At 31.9% G+C, this 18,639-nt stretch overlaps 1 protein-coding gene and 1 long non-coding RNA gene across 2 annotated transcripts in view; one reads left to right on the forward strand and one right to left on the reverse strand.

Annotated features, from left to right (window-relative positions):
* LOC143058441 (band 3 anion transport protein-like) overlaps positions 1-8,053 on the reverse strand; it is a 91,742-nt gene extending 83,689 nt beyond the window's left edge. The window contains exon 1 of the mRNA XM_076231932.1: positions 7,942-8,053. The gene's annotated coding sequence lies outside the window, so the exon portion shown is untranslated. The remainder of the gene's footprint in view (positions 1-7,941) is intronic.
* Positions 8,054-13,567: 5,514 nt separating this feature from the next.
* Positions 13,568-18,639, forward strand: part of LOC143059798 (uncharacterized) — a 71,545-nt gene continuing 66,473 nt past the window's right edge. The window contains exon 1 of the long non-coding RNA XR_012973613.1: positions 13,568-13,641. This is a non-coding gene — a long non-coding RNA (uncharacterized LOC143059798). The remainder of the gene's footprint in view (positions 13,642-18,639) is intronic.

Here is an 18,639-nt window from a genome sequence, read left to right on the forward strand (position 1 = left end):
GATCTTTTTCTAGTCCCCTGCTGCAATATAGATACATATATATACATCTATAATAATATTATATCGTTGCTGGGCTTCTAAATTTTTGCTAAAAGACTTTTTGACACCAATGGTCTGGGCGGGAGGAAATCTTTGGTATTACAAAATAGCATACAGTTAGACCAATCAAAATGTGTGAAATAAGACATATTACAAAATTGCCAATGTCAGTTGTTTGTAAAGTTTGCTTCCCAAACTTGAAAATCTTTGTACAATTGCTTGGGAAAAAAATAATTGTACATTTCTTTATTTCTGTGAAAATAACTTAAGTTCTTGGATAATCCAGAAATCTCAACATTTTTATTTCACTGCTATTTACAAAAATGTTTAAGTTCACATACAACATTTTGGAAGCATATGCATTTTGCCAAAATTTTCAAAGCCTGTTTGTGAGAAAAAATTTTCTTGAAAAATTTGTAATTTACAACATTTTAGAAGCCCAACAAAGAAATATAATATACATAATGTTGATGATGTTTTATAAAAAAAGATTCTGTATGCTTTTAAAGTCAATGAGAAAAGACAATATTTATGGCTATATAATAATAAAATTTTGAGTCTTGCTCTTTCTTGATATACAAAAATTCTAGAACAATTGACCTAGTACTACCTATTTACCAGAATATCAAATATATAACCATATGAACAAATTCTGTTCTAAATTTTGTATATTTCACTATGATTTCAATTCTTCTTCACAAGTCATACTCTCTAGAACTACCCAGTAGTCCTTAATTGCTGTTAACCACAAAATCACTACTATATTTTATAACAGTGACACTAAAATTAAAGAGTCTTTTTGTTACATAAATCTTCTAGAAATAGTTCTTACTGTTAAACAGTGAATTTAATCACAAAATCATAAACCAATCAGATTTTAGTCTTCTTCTAACTTCAAACTTCTAGAACTAATCCAGAAATGAAAGATCCGTATAATCATGATCAATTTTACTATCAAATATTGTAAATATATCATGACGCTAACATAAAGGAGTGACCGCCCGAGTCCACTAGCACTTACGGTTAACAAGAAAAACAAATAACCCTTTAAGCAAATTCACTGCTGTATTTTTGTAAATATATCTATGACACTTAAGATTTTAAATCTTCTCGTTACGTCAAACTTTCGTAAAACAAATGTTGTCCTCCAATCCTATTTCGTCTTAAATCATCTGATTTGGAAATTGAATTTGACCTTCATGACCCTGTCAAACATGATAAAAGTAACCTTAGGATAAATAAACTTATGAAAAGTTGTTTGTATGCTGGACAATATTTACAGAAGATTTTAATTTAAAATTCCTCGTAAACAACTGATAAAACGGTGTCCTAAATTTTAAGGGATTATCTCTTTGAATGTTTCCTTTTGTTTACATCTGCACATAATTTATTTTACAATATATCTCATATACTTAACATGCTTAAGAAATCCAAAAGAAAATTTATTTATTTTTACAAATAAAATCCCAGTCCTACAATGAAATTAAGTCTATGTATGTTATTTATCATGTTACCTTTATTTACATCTGCAAATTAGTTATTTACAATATCTCATATACTAGGAATCCAAAAGAAAATTTATTCATTTTTACAAAAAATTTCTTGGTCCTTATTAAGTCTGTGCATGTTATTTATCCTCTTTCCTATATTCGCATCTGCAAATTATTTATTTTAATATAATATATATATATACATTTTTGTACACGAGGTAATTAAAATGAAAATTTATGTATTTTTCCAAAATTTGTCCAAGTCCTTCTTACTTCTGTCACGTGTGTATGTTATTTATCAAGTTTCCTTTATTTATTTTATGTGCATGTCATTTGATCTCAATATAATATATTTAGTATATTAAATGAAATTTTACGTAGTTTGTATATCTAGTCTCCCAGGCCTTTTTAACAATGTGTTGTTTCAGTTATACAATGACAATAATACAACAGATACATGCATGATGAATAAATTATGTATTTACAATATATTATAACACATCGTTATCCAAAGAAATTACATGTGATTATTACAAAAACTTCAACAGTTATGCATTGTCGTTGCAGTTTTTTATTTCACCATATATAGCGTTATCCCATTTAACTAAGGGAACGACCATCTAACTCCAAAAAGGGGGATGGGGGTGGGGTTAGGGGGTATTGTTTTTTCCTAAAAAAAATTATTCTGATCCCCATTTTGATGAAAATAAATATTATGGTCCAGCAGGTGACCAAAAAAAATTCTGAATCTAGATTTTCCCTACACCTTAGCATTCATAAATTAAGTATTAAATTAAAATATTTTTTTTTATTGAAAACATGAAAACATAAAGTCAAAAACAAATTTCTCACTCAAACAATAAAAAAAAAATCCCCTTGAAGTTAAATGGGTGCTCCCTTATATGTTGTAAATGTTAATTACCAATAAAACAAACAAAAAAATCTATTTCAGAAATGTTGAAATTCATATCTTGACTGGCAAATTTTAACAAGAACCAACATAAATCTTGAGTGTTTTATAATTACATTAAAAATAGTAATTTCTTTCAAATTTCAAAACATTGTTAAACCAACTTAACTGAGATTGGAAAATCAAAATGTATACATTGCCTACACATATATTTGTACATGTACATTTGTACATATATGTAATATTTATTTCATTAGTACATGTATCAAATCATAAGAATTAAACCATGCATTAACATGTGCATGTGTAATTAACGTAATAAAAAACGTTATATGACTTTAAATGTAAGCTTTCTTAGGTTGAGGAAGTTACTTTTTAATAATTTTCCAGTTGAGTAAATTTGCACTTTAGTCTATATATATGATAAATAATATCATTTGTTATTTTATGATAATCTATTTATGGTATTGAAATTTAAATTTTAAAAACATGTGTTGCTAAACTTTAGTACTTAGCATGTACATGTACGTATATATCTATGTTAGTATATCATACCCTTTTCTTGATTTTTTTGTAGGTGCATGAAAAGTATTACTTTTGAGAAAATTTATAGACATTTTATAACATGTCCACAGATCTATTCAAATTACTTGACCATGTCCATATAGATCTAATCAAATTACTTGACCATGTCCATATCTGAAATGTATCGGTAAAATTGTGCAATCATATGTCTGGGTATTGTACAGGCTAGGTTGCAAGGTTTTCTCCCCCTTTTCATGGAATTCCATTGATTATTTAGGGAATAACTGAAGTATGACTATGCAATCCCCTCTTATGGCAGTCAGTGTCCACCAGTCTCATGACTCATAAAACACAAATTTTAATTAGGGAACTTTAAAGAAAAAAGAGCAAATACACTTGTTTATGAATTTTTGACAGAAATTTGAAATCCTCTTGTTTTATCCATACAGTGTCATTAAACATTTAGCCAGCTAACCCCTACTTTTCTTTTCATAATTATAAGACATGTATATATAGTTTAAAAAGCCATATTTATAAATCTCATAAAATTCTTGTTTCTTTTCATCGTTAACTTTTTAAAAGAAAAAAATACCAATGTTAAATGTGTGAAAAATCTAGAAAGAACCATTTCCAGCCAATTTTCAATGCCTTTTACCACAAATCCTTATTTTTTTCTGCTTTTTTAGTTTCTTCAATTCTAATATTCAAGCAATTTACATGATTTATAACAGTCTTAAATTTTATTTAAAAAGTTTGTTATTATGAGTGAAACAGAGTAGTGAACGTCATTGGCGGATCCAGGGGGGGAGTTCCGGGGGTGAGCACCCCCCCTTTATTTTTGCCGATCAATGCATTTGTATCGGGACATATGTTTTGCACCCCCCCTTTGCCCTGGGTGCCCTGGGTTAGCACCCCCCCCCCCTTTCAAAAATTCCTGCATCCGCCCCTGAACGTCCTAATTAGGATTTACCAAGTACAAATGAAGTATGTGTAATTTGTTAGTAAACATTGTAAAATAGAGTTATATTTTTCGTCCTTGGTTTTAATCAGCTACTATGATAAATTACAATCTCTATAAAAATTGGATATTATGTCATGCATTTAATTCCAAGAATAATTAAAATGCAAAAACATGCAATAAGAAAGAAATTTAATCCTAACAACAAGATACTTTATAATTACAATAAAGTTCTCACTCATAAATTTTCTCTTAGTTAAAATCAAGATTTGAAAGGTAACGCTTATGGTTTTCCCTAGAACTTTCAAACAAGATTCTGACATGGATCGATGACATTATGTAACATACACAAGATTAAAACACAAAAGCTGGTTGAATAATGTATGTTTTCTTCATTAAGAAAATTAGGGTAGGTAAAAGGGATTTTTTTTATAATGCTAATTTTCCCATGAAAAGTAAACCCTCAATACAGGTTATCTGTTTCATAATTTATGAATCAATTATGAAAGAGTTACCTCCCCTTTCAGAGGGAATAGTAATACATGTACAAAAATGTAGTTCAAAAAGCCTTCCATTCTTTTTCAGTTCTATCTTTCAAATTACATTATATAATTCAATATTATGGTAATTAAATAATTTCATTTTTTTTCTAACATTTCACTTTTATAGGTGTTTTCCTACTTTTTCAATCACCTGCCATCATCACCAATTTATAACTGTTGATCATTTTTTACTTATAACACATTAGCACTTGAATAGAGCTCAAGTTGGCCCATTGGCACTCATACCAAATCGTCTCATTCTTAGCATGTACATGTACATCTACACAGTCTTCATGCTTAACCACAAGTCCTACAGGCCTGGCTTGTAAAATTGCTTTCAAACTTGTAAAATTCTTCTCTACAAGCATGACAATGCAACAGAATTCAACTAAAATTTTGAAAAAGTTGACCTTCAGGCTTTTGGACTGAAAGGTTTATTGTGAAGGCTGATGTACATGTAATTAACTTAGATAGTGTTTAATCAATCAAAAACAATCCACCTGATTAACAATGACTGGTTTTAAATCACTCCATTTCTTAATTACAAAATTAAAACTTCACTCACCAAATGAAGTATACTAAATATACTCACTTTAGAGCAAAAGTACTTTAAAATTCCAGGTGTATTTGCATAATCACACATCAAACAGGAAAATTGCTTCCTTTTTTGATTGACGTCCAAAATTAATTTCTCCTACATGTAAATGTAGTTAATACTATGATTTATCAGGATCGGAACAATGTTATAAAATGTTATTCAAATATAATTATATCTTCCTTGACGTACATGTACACATGTACATGACAGCAAACCCATTCCATAAAATGTCAATATGTGGTTTGACAGACAAACCTTTGCAAACTTGTACTTCTGTTTCATTTAGTTTAGTTTAAACATATTTATTAAGTTGTCCATAATCGTGTCTGTTTTAATTTTTTTTTCTTAGAAAATGTTCAAAAGACAGAGTCCAGATAAACGATTTATTTTCATTGTATTTCTCAACTACATTGTACATGTAGGTCTTCACTCTTCTTATGGTACTAAAGAACAGTTCTGCCCGCGTTGCCGTCGAGACCGGCATACATGCAAATACATTAAGTATCTGAAAGATTCCCGGGTATCCTTGGTTTATAACATTTAATGTTTCCTGCAGCTTGTTAGGATAGTTATCAAAATATTCAGTCCATTTTGTTAACCATCTCCGAATTTCGATTTTGAAATTCGTCTTTTGTAACATGGGCAATCATCTGCATTTCATTAAATATTATGTCCCCAACAGCTAAAGTAAGTTGGTCAATGTTTTTTGGGATTAACTTTTGTGCGACATAATGTTGCTCTGCTGTCAGAAGTCTTGTATTCAACTCTGCTATCAAATGATCGACAAAAGATAGATACATGTACATGTTCAGTTTCATAAGAATGAATTGATGTCCATGGTCTCTTAAGAAGGTCATATTTTATTTCATCAGTTATTTGGAATCTTCAGAAAAGATGTCAGGGTAAGGAGGCATAGAAGACGTGACAATTGTGTTTTGACACCCGGTGGACTAAGCCATTTTAAATTGTTTGTATCAGCAACAGAATCACGATGCTGATTTCGTAAATGAAAAGGGAAGACTAGTTTTCGGAACGGAATATACAATGTAGCTACAAAGTGATCATTAAAATATTTGTTTTTTTTGGTTTTTTTTATTAACTTCATTACTTTAGTCTTACTAGATTTACCATATTTTTATTTTTTTGAGATTTTCGATGTGTACACAACTGCGTTTTTGCGTACGGGTTGCTACGTGCCTGGATTGGGAAACAAGTTCTTGCAACTTATATTAATCCCTTTCCACTTTGCGGGTGTGAGTTCTGCCTTGTAGTGGCATTAGCCTACTCTTTTTAGAAATCTACAAGGGTGTCTTAAAGACTTTTTGTCTCTTACTTGCAAGAGATATGACTTTCTCTTAACAGGGGTTAGCCATTTATCGTCCACTTCCAACAGCCTATCATCGTTTCCTGAACATGCTGAAGACCATATTGTACTTCTGTACACTCATTTGATTACAAACTTGTTCAACTGCAACTTGTACCACTGTAATTTGTTTATTTGCAAACTTGTACAAGTGAACATGTACATGTAAAGTCAGGAACCTCTGGCCTTTGTTAGTCTCTTATGTTTTTTTAATTTAAGTTCATTTATTAGTTTTAGAGTTTAGTGTGACGTCCATTTTCTTTGAGATACATTTAGTACACAATTTTATTTTGGGGCCAGCTAAAGACCACCTCCGAAAACAGGATTTTTTTGCTACACTGTACATTAAAGAATCATTGGTGGCCTCTGCCCTTCGGTTGGGTTGTTTTCCCTTTTGACATATATATATTTTCAGGCTTTTTCCCCATTTCCGTTTTCAATATTTTACTACATACATGTACATGTATATTAGACATGAAATTATTCTACAAATATCAATATTAAATGTCTCAAAGATGGAAAGTCAGAAAAAAACATTTTTTTTCCAGAAATATGGAAATGATGAAAAATTAATTATAAATACCAGAAAAAAATAAAGGTTTTAAATTGGAGAAAAAAATGGGGGTAGTATTATATTTCCTCCTATATAATTGATTATTCTCTTTTCTTTTTTTTTTAAGGGGGGGGGGGGGGGGCATTAATTTTTGAATATTTGCCTAAATTGTATCTTTTTAGTAAACCCCATCTAAACCCTCAATTTTGATGTTTCACTGTTATTTTTATACACATGTATAGGGGCAATAAAAGTATCAAACATTTTTTAAATAATGATATAAAATTTACACAGGGAAGTATTGTGTTATGATTCATCATGTCCAATCCTCTACATAACAACTACCTTAAAAGTTATATGCAAGATAATCATAGCTGCTTGGCTTTTCGTTTATTACGAATCAAATGCACACAGTTTCCTAAAGAATCAGTTTTATTGAAAAATTCATGTTGTTGCAAGAAACTGTTCACCATGTTCACAGTGTTCTTGTTTTGTTTACTAACAAAATAATTATAACTTCCATGTTGTTAGTTTGTCACAATGTATTACTGTTAAGCTTTTTCATTAAAAATTCAAGTTGATGCTCATTATTATTTGAGTTAAATGTTCTTTTTTTTTTGCTAGACTACATCAATAGACAATACAAAGTCAATATCCAACTCGAATACTCCAAAAAAAAGAAAGTTGAATGGACACGATTTTTCTAGCTTAGTAGCAATGCATAAATCTTGCACATTATGCAAGATTTTGTGTTTCTTCTTACTGTTAAATTCAAGAATGACACATGCAGAATTCCTTCTATTGTGTTTGATTTTAACTAAATTTGAACAAGCGCCAACAAAATAAACAAACCCGATCGGACGTTGGTCATTGCATCTTGTTATTTATATAACTAAAATGAGCAAATATAGGCTCCGCCATCAAAATATTTTGCTTACATATGAGTCTGAGTTAGTTGCTTACCTGGTTGACAAGGTTAATCTTGCAAAATTTGTTGTTAAAATGTGAAAAATATCGATTTAATCCCACACAGATCTGTACAAGTGCATAAATTCTAAAAACCGGAAGTACATACAATATTGCGGAATTAATCGTAGTTGCGTTTCACACTATGCCGTTAAATCTGGAGGGTCCTCATGGGGGTAGAAGTAATCACATAATCCCAAATTTTTGGTCAATATAAGATTTCACATAATCATTATATTTTCCTTTAAACAAGGTAATCGAATAATTAAAAATAAAGTTCTATAGAAGTTATCAAATAATCAAACATAATGAAATATTTGGTCTCAGGGTCAAGGATTTGTACAAATCTTTGATCTGTTGCTGGTAATCAGGCAAATAATAATAATCACTATACAAACAGCTAAGTAATCACATAATCAAAAAAGGCTCAGGCTACCTTACAGTTGAATTTATGTCTGAAATTACAGTTAGTATAATATATTATATTAGTATGAAAGTCCCAGTCCAGGTTACTAGACCGTTAATGTGGGTAACAATATGCTGCACTGAAAACAGGACACAGTACATTTGTTTGTCCTGTTTTGGGTGAAACAAAATTGACACGCATAATACAACAGGTCATACATACTAGTTAGGTCGAGCGTTAGGCTGGTAATATAGATACAGAATTTTAGACTTCATGACTCAATGATTCCGGCAAGCTGAGGAAACTTTTTTTTAAAGTCTATGCTTTTTCTTTTACTTTTAAACAATTTTTAAAAAATCTAAATTATTTACGGCATTAATGAGTCTAAAAAAGAAAAGATATGTAGTGGGCTAGGTTGTTTTACTCCTTTAAATATTCAGTATACCTTCGCAAGGATTTGTAAAGTATACTTTTACTATACAAATACTTGGCCTTATATACCGAAATATCAAGCTTGTCAATAACGGTCGGGTACCAGTATAGCAGCTGGACTTACTGGGGTTTCAACATAGGCACTTGTTTCAGAAAAAATCCTATAAACCTTATTGTTACACGTGTTATAATAAGGTATATAGGGAATTTTTTTCTGAGACAAGTGCCTATGGGTTTCAAGTCTACTTACAAAATTCTATACCAGATATCTACCGGTTATATTGTCTTTTGATTTCGATAGGTATATAGGTATTCCCCTTTCGTGGATATATTGCCAACTCAGTTGCATTGTCCGAAGAAAATGGTTGACAAAATCTGCATGGTTTTTTAAAAAGCTAGCTATTATAAACCTCTTACTTGTGTATTTGTAAACGTCTCTTTTATTTATGCAAACATTTTGAATTCAAAATTCAATTTAAACTTAACCTTTGAGCCCAGTCATTAAAAAGTAAAATCACAAAAATACTGAACTAAGAGGAAAATCCAATCAGAAAGTCCATAATCACATGACAAATCGAATGACAAAACACATCAAAAACGAATGGACAAGAACTGTCATATTCCTGCCAGTGACTTGGAACAGGCATTTTCAAATGTAGAAAATGGTCGATTAAACCTGGTTTTAAAGCGCTAAACCTCTCACTTTGATGACAGTCTCATCAAATTCCGTTGTATTTACAATGATGCGTGAACTAAACAGACATAATAAATAAAATAGTCAAACTATAGGTACAGCAGTCATCATCGTGTAGCAATTTTAAAAGGAACAATTTAACAGAACACAAAAACATCTATCTACAAACACATTCATCATAAGTTTCTGTAATCGCCCAGCTTCAAATAAAACAACGTGAATAACCATATTCGCATGCCAGTATACCGTGATTTTCAGTAACTACAACTTTTCTCAACTAAATAAAAAAAAAATCCAGGACACGCGCTTATTGGGAAACTTGATAATTGATATTATCTGCTTCTCTGTTAATCATACCTGTATACATTTATACGTAAGAGTAAAAAAAAAATCTGCTGTTTCTCTGAGAATCATGCGTATATACACTAAGTAGTAAAAGTAAAAACGAATATCTTGTTTCTCCGAGAATCCGGCATGCGTATACGCTTAGTAGTAAGAGTAAAATCTAGTCTGCTGGTTCTCCGAGAAACATGCGTATACGTTTAGTATAGTTAGAGTGAAAACTTGTTGGCTGCTTCTTCGAGAATCAGGTGTATACGTTTTTTAATTAGAGTAAAAACTAGTCAAAAGATAAAAACAACACAAGTTATAAATTTCAAGTTTCCGAAGCTAGTCATGAATTTTTACTTATATATATATATATATCTATTCCGTTGACATTTGGTGGTCCTCTATGGGTACTCTAACTCCCTCCACTTACAAACACCTTAATATAGCCAATGTATATAAAAGTGGCAGTACAGACTAACAGCAACAAACAAAGTAACGAACATCATTTAATACTATTTAAGTTTTAATACACATAATTGATATGTTATATTGAATGGCCACATTAGTGATAATCAAATAAGAAGATGTGGTATGAGAAACATATCCACACATCAGAGTTTAATTGATGTGGTTCTACATCATAATAGATCACCTTCAACAAAAAGAAAAACATTGTTGGCTATACAACGCCCCGACAAAACAAAATGTGAAAAAACTAACGACCTATTTCATAACAAAACAATTAACGAAAAACAAATACCAGTATGACAGACACCAACCAACGGCAGTCGACAGTAAACTTAATTTGCGACCATCTAATCCCCAATTGATGCCGTCGGAGCTTAAAATACAATACAGTTATCTCCTAATTTGATTATTACTGACAAAATATAACACCAGCGTTTTCTGTGTCACAAACTTGTCAAAACATTTTCTTTTTATCATCGGAACAAGGACATCATTGTAAATATAAATCAACATGCATTTTTTAAAACAAATAAGGCCGTTAGTTTTCTCGTTTGAATTGTTTTACATTGTCTTATCGGGGCCTTTTATAGCTGACTATGCGGTATGGGCTTTGCTCATTGTTGAAGGCCGTACGGTGACATATAGTTGTTAATGTTTGTGTCATTCTGGTCTTTTGTGGATAGTTGTCTCATTGGCAATCATACCATATCTTCTTTTTTATATATGCAGACATCTTATACGTTCAGGTATTTCACATCCAATGTTTTATGATAATATTCTTTACAAACACAAAAATGTTGGCTTTCACCTCAAAATCTACCCAAACCTTTAAATAGACTTATTCGGAAGGGATATAGTTACGATACTGTTGTCAAGTCATTAAATATTTCATCTTTTGGTATTGATATTAATTCACACATATGGTTTTTGCATCGGAAAATCAGATAAAAACATTTATTCTAAAACCAGTTATTGGCGTGTTACGGGATATGTTCTTCTCATATATTTAATGATGGTATGATACCAAACCCCAAACAGGAGGGACTGACTTGATTTTCATATGATGAAGACATAATCTTTCCACCAGTTTAATTGAGGTTTTGAGCATGCTAGCAGTATTTTGTTAATTTATGTATCATTATCAGTTTGCTTAGTTTCTTTTGTTATCTATTTTGACATCGATCTCGGAGTTTTATTGTGCGTATTGCTATGTGTTTCTTTATTCTGCATATTGGCTAGAGGTATAGAGGGAGGGTTGAAATGTCACAAATCATGTTTAACCCAGTCGCATTTTCGCGCTGTCCCAAGTCAAGTGCCTCTGGCCTTTGACAGTCTTGTATGGGTTTTTTTTAAACTTTAGTTCATTTATATGTTTTGAAGTTTAGTGTGACGCTCATTTTCACTGAACTAGTACACACTTTTGTTTAGAAGCCAGCTGAGGACCACCTCCGGGTGCGGGATATTCTCGCTGCTTTGAAGACCCATTGGTGGCCTTCGGGTATTTGCTCTTTGGTCGGGTTCTCTCTTTGAAATATTCCCCATTTCCATTGCCAATTTTATTAATCGTATTTAACATGATTATGAGGGATGAACCCTTTCATATATAACCGTAGACAGTGGTGTATCAGCTCAACACAAGAAAAAAACTGTAAAAAATAGCAGCATTTGTCTTTTCCTCAGTCGATTAATGAGAGGCACAAAAACAACTAACACCAGTAGAATTGTAGGTGTAATGTTATGAATTTTGTGCGACAAATATTGTATTGTATATGGATTTAGTTCATATATGGAAGTACATTATCATGGCCTAAGACAACAACACAAACATATGACAAAAACATCAATAAACGAAAAAAAAAAACAAAGCGCAAAAAGAACCTTCACAAGAAAACTACAAAGAATACGTCTTATGGAGGAAATGATATATTCCAACTGATGGTAATGCCATATCAAGAGAAGCTGACGAATAACTGATGGCCTCATCAAATTAAATCACATTTCTTTATTTCTAATTAAAGGGCCTTGATTCAGAGTATATAGACTACAACAAAATTCACATGAAAAAGGTTAATTCATTATCAAGACAAACATTACATGTTGCAATCGTCCTGAACATGCATGAAATATTCGCCACTAGACGTTTATCAATCCATAAATCAACATGTTTTAAAAAATAAATACACAGGGACACATATAACTTAAGACAAAGAGGGACAACTCTAAATGATAAATCTAATTTGTAAGTCATGACAATATTTTTACATACAGACTGACTGAATAATTTTATTTTTAATTATTTATCTTATATATCCTATACATTTTTCATTGTCTCAAACAGAAAACTTTGCTTAGATACTGAGTATATAATAATGTTTCAGCATATAAATTCGCATTTGTCCTGATTCCGATAAACATATTTTGAATTGTAGAAGATTTAACCTGTTTTTATAGCTCGCTAAACATCTCATTTGTATGGCAACTTACACTTCTATTATATTGACAACATCGTGTGAAATAAACACACAATAGGTAAAATTAATTTGAACAATAGCGGTGGAACAGTCAACATTAATCTTGGTGCTATAACCTTTTAAATCACTATAAAAATAAACAATTAACTATGTTAATGAATGCAGCAAAGAAAAAACAAAATGTCAGATAGTCAATCTATAGACAAAGCACAGAAGCAAAAATGAAAGACAAGAATACAAAAACTGACCGTAGCACAATAGCAAAATGGTGGGATGTAGAAATACCGAGCCACGTACTGTTACGGTGTTCTTTTTATAAGTCTTTGTATATAAACAACGTCAGTACGTATAATCATAATTCAAGACCCTCATGTTTAATTTGTGAAATTGAAACGTAATATTAATCAACAAGATCCTGGTCCAATAATTGATACAATATTGAGTTGTTTTGGAAACACCGAACACTTTCCTTAACCTTATCTTATTAGTAAATGTTATAAATATACTATTTCAACACAGTAAATTCAATTATCAGAAAGTTAGTTTGAAAATAAACTCATCATAAATACCAGGATTGCAATTTTGTATTAGCGCCAGAAAGACTCATCAGTGACTAATTTAAAGACTGACTCGGCTGGTGATACCCTCGAAGAAAAAAACTCCAACAGTAGTGTAAGGTTTCTGAAAAATGTATGAATTGACTTTATTTCTTCCTGTTTTACTAGTAAATCATACATGACACACTTTTATAAGCAGAAAATTAAAATACCCGTTATTTGACACGCCAGGTTTCCCCGTACAAGATAAATATACCTCTGTCATGTGACCTTTTTTGTTCCTGGTTTAGAAAAATGGATGATAACATTTGATTGCTTTTGTTATATTACAAAGTTTAGGTAAGATTTAAATTGTTACTATAATAATTGATTTAAGTGTGCTTTGTTAAAAAATTGTTGATAATTCTGTTTCCATATATCGATATCATTCTAAAAATACTAGTTTAAATTGTTTCCCAAGAGTACTTCAACATTCTGAAATGGGTCTAAACGCATTAAAAGTGGAACGAAATGAAATACAATTGATATTTTGACAAGAGGATTAATGTTGGTATTTTATTACTTATTCTTTCATGTTTGTTTTAATATCACACAACTACCATTATCATTATCAGGGGTATGTTGATCAATCGTAGAAAATATTGTTAAAGTATACCGAACATTCCTAATACTTACAAAATATGAATATCAAAGTCTGATTTTTATACGACCACAAAAACCTTTGCTGTCGTATATTGGTATCACGTCGACGTCGTCGTCGTCGTTGCAGCAATTGAAGACATTTGGTTTTCGTACACCAACTTCAGTATAAGAAACTAGATATCTATGAAATTTAAACACAAGGTTTATGACCACAAACGGAAGGTTGTGATTTATCTTTGGGGTTATGATCCCAACAGTTTATGAGCAAGGACGTATAACTAACATAATACGTCCTTGTTATGAGTAAGGGACTAACAAGGAGCCAAAATAAGCATTTTTCTATTTTTTAAGACCATAACTTGTGGAATGGTGCATGGATCTCTCTGAAATTAAACCACAAGTTCATATGCAACAAAGGGATGGTAAGAATTGGCTTGGGGGGGGGGGGGGGGGGTTGTTATGGCTCAAACCTTTTAGAAATAAGGGGCAAAAAAAAAAAGAGAAGGAAAACAAGGGTTTCCTGGTTAATGGACAATTACTTAAGAAGACAACATAATTTTAAAGCAGTATAAGGGAGGTAATTCAATCACAATATTGATAATGTTGTTTGACATGTTTGAACTACATAAAAAAAAACTCCCTTACACTTTTAAATTATGCATACAGAAATGTTGTATTGTCTTGAGGTGATTAGCAGTAATTTATTTTTAGAAGTAACCTCAGGATTTATAACAATGCTAAATATACCACTAAAATGACAAAAGTTCATGGCAGGAAAACAGTATATTATAAACGCAAGAACACACACGACAGAGACATAAATGAATAAATAATATAATTAGTTATCAAAGGTACCAGGATTATAAAAGGATTATAAAAAGATTATAAAAGTGCATTATGACATGTTAACCACAGAATAACAACGAATACCAAAAATAATATAAAACCTGATTTAAATAATTTAGTATGTTTATTTTAGGGATGGCAACGAGTACTCGAGTACTCGGGTACTCGATCGAAAAACAGTTTTAGTACTCGGATACTCGTTTGCCTGTTGTATATCTTGAAATATGTTCTCTTCACATTTCCACTCACTTTAGTTCCGTTGAAATATCACATTCGTAATACTAAATAAAACCAATTAAGAGCATAAATATGTTTATCATGAGGCTTCTATTTGTTATAGTAGTACCAGCAAAGTTCTATTCTTCCGCGGGAATGTTTTCATGTGCACTACTTGTAACAAAAAAAAATGGAAAGTCAAACAGTCTTTTGTCTAACAAAAACACTGCATCCCACCTTAAATCTATTTTTTTTTTCAATAGACGTTTAAGATTCATCCGAGTACTCGCGAGTACTCGAGTATCTTGACCAAGTATCCGAGTATTTAATTTCAGATCTTTTGACATCCCTAGTTTATTTACCACTCGTTACACATATAATTAGTTGCCTTAGCGTTGCTTTATTCAAAATCTTGAAGAAATCTCGACGCTAGCCGAAAAGTTTACTTATTCTGAAGTAGCTTTAGATTTCGACTATTTCATACATATGTATTTCCATGGCCGTCCACAATTTGCTAAAACATATCATACCAAACATTACAGGTTTGCTTCAAAAGCAAATCAGATAGCCTCAAATCAACAAAAAACAATTCAGTGGAGCTTTAGAAGAGGGTCGAAAGATACAAGAGGGACAGTCAAACTCATAGATCGAAAATAAACTAAGGCCATGCATAAAAAAAGACAAACAGACAAATTATAGTACACAAGACACAAGACTAAGCAACACAAACTCGAACAAAAAATAGGGTTGATTTAAGGTTCTCCGAAAGAGTAAGCAGATCCTGCTCCACATGTTGCACCCGTCGTGCTGCTCATGTTACTACACACCCGGTAAATAGTCTATTCCGGTAGGTCACATTTGGGAAAAGGAAAGGGGGTTGTAGTTACGACACAATGAACATATTCGATATCATCTGTGAAACGGTTAATGATTTTTTCCATAACGGTCAACAATCTCGTGATGGCGTACGTTAAATTTACGAAGAATGATTAATTTTCAACATTTGGAACTCTTGGTTTAATAACTTCGTTTTGAGGAGTAAGCCTCTATCAAGGTTAAAATGAAATTCTCAAGTATTGTTAAACACATTAATAATGTTGAACATCTTTGATATTATATTTTTTAGATTCACTATGGCATCAAATACAAGTATATGTGGCATATGTTCACTTCGGAAGATAACGAAAACATCTGACCACTGGTGCCATGAATGTGAAGAAGCTCTTTGTGATGAGTGCTTAGAGCATCATAAATTACTAAAGGCCACCCGAAGACACAAACCCATACCAATTTCAAGTTACAAATCTCTTCCGTCATTCATAGCTGACATAAACCAATCATGCGTCTATCACAATGAACAATATCAAATATATTGTAATGAACATGCAATACCTCTTTGTCTCCAATGCATTAATGATCATAGTAAGTGCAACGTCACTTCAATTGAAAAGATCACCATGAACATCAAGACCTCTGGGCAATTTCTAGATTTAGAATCAAGGCTAGGCGATCTATTACAAAACATTGAAAGAATAAAGAAAAACCGAGAGGCCAATGTAACTGACATTGAAACATTACGAGTTCAACATGTTAAAGAAATAAAGCAGATAAGAGTTGAAATAAACAATCATTTAGATAACCTTGAGAAACAAATTCTTGAAGAGCTTAAAGAGAAGGAGTACCAATGTAAAGAGAGTATTCAGAAAGTTTTGCTGTCGGTCAAGGAAAGAGGATCTATAATAACTCAATGTCAGTTGAATTTCAAAAGCATTAAAGATTATGCATCCGATCTTCAAACATATATTGGAATGAGAGACCTTGAGGTCAAGGTTGATGAAAATGAACAATATTTGCAGTCGTTGATAGATACAAAAGGTTTTGAGCATCTTGACTTAGTGTACAAGGTTGACACAAATGTTCAAAATATTTTGAACAATCTTAAGAGTTTTGGGTCAGTTGAAATAAAAAATCACATAAGTGATATTGAGTTGACAAGAGCGAAAGATAAGCAAGCACAAATACAAGTAGCAGCAACGAGGAAGACCGTTAACGATGTAAAGTTAATTCAGCAGAACAAAATAATAACAAATGTTAATGCAGTAAGGGGTTGCTGTATGTCAAGAGAAGGAGACTTTTTGTTCACTGATCATGCCTTACGTTCTCTGTACGTAATTGCGTCAGATGGAACCCTAAAATATAAGATGTCGGTTGATCCTAGTTATGGGTTTGATATAACATTTGTCGATGATAACAATGTTGCTATTACATCTGGAGATTCAGGGAAGACCGGTATTGGCATTATAAACATTGAGAACCGAAATACACTAAAGTTCATCAACCTTCCTTGTCCGTCATATGGAATCACACGTGATCAAGACTCGTTGTTTGTCTGTGTTGAAGGACGTGGTATATACAAAGTAAGTACCATGGATTATACTACCACTCACGTGATCAGCTGTAAATTTCCGTGGAGATCCTACGTATCTGTATTCGACGGCAAGATATACTACACTGACTCGAATGATCACAGCGTAGTTTGTTGTGACCGTAACGGGTCACATGTTTGGACTTTTAGGGAAATCTCAGTTTTGAAATGCCCGAGAGGCATCACTGTAGATAATGATGGAAATGTGTTTGTTGTCGGAGAGGAATCGTCAAATATGGTCATTATATCAAACGACGGTGAACATCATAAGGAAATTCTTACCAGAAAAAATGGTCTAAATAAACCGTCAGCTATTTTCTTTGATAAACAGACACATGAACTTCTTGTTACAAATCTGAGGAATACTGCCTTTCTCTACAATTTTACGTAAACGTGATTAAAATCTTAACGATCGACACATTAAACGTGACAATAATTGTCGCAAATTACTAGACACCCGCTTTCCTTTACGGTGTTTTGTATAAACATTTGAAATTGATCATTTTTTTTGGTAAATTGAATAAATAAAAACAACAAAACACTTTGAAAGTACCTTAAATTGTATAAAATTACGAGTGTTGTAGTGTCTAAATGAAATCATATCAAGTTATTTAGTTGAACTGAAGCATGTTTGCATGTATAAAGGTGTAATACCACCATTAAAAAAATTGTACAGTATTTACCTTTATTTCAACCAAAGAAATACTTTGCATGTGTAAAGTTCAATCCTTTCCAGTGATACAGTGAAAATTTCACACTACATTTTATTGCATATAAGAAAGTAACCACCGCCGGAAGTAAACAACCCAATTTTTACACTGTTATTTACTGGTTATCGCTTTGGTAACTATGTAACCTTAACGTTCCAAAATATTTCATAAGACCATCAAATAAAAAAAGAATGATGCTTTCAGACATCCAACATACATATTTACGACTCAGAAAAATTTAAGTGCATTGAAATGCAGGGTTAATTTTCTACAACTGTCAAATTCAAGGGAATATTTTCTTAGGCCTACTTTCGTTTGCAACCGGATCTGACGTACCATGATTTGGTGGTATTACACCTAAAAAGAAGAAAAGATAACAATATGATCAGTTATACCTACATGGTTGTAGTCAACGAGATAGAAAGAAGCGTATTTGCGTCACTGAAGAGTCTACGTGACCTATTGGCTTCTTTTGACATCATAATGGCAACAAATTCT

The sequence above is a fragment of the Mytilus galloprovincialis genome, chromosome 14, assembly GCF_965363235.1.
Source record: "Mytilus galloprovincialis chromosome 14, xbMytGall1.hap1.1, whole genome shotgun sequence".
Lineage (NCBI taxonomy): Eukaryota > Metazoa > Mollusca > Bivalvia > Mytilida > Mytilidae > Mytilus > Mytilus galloprovincialis.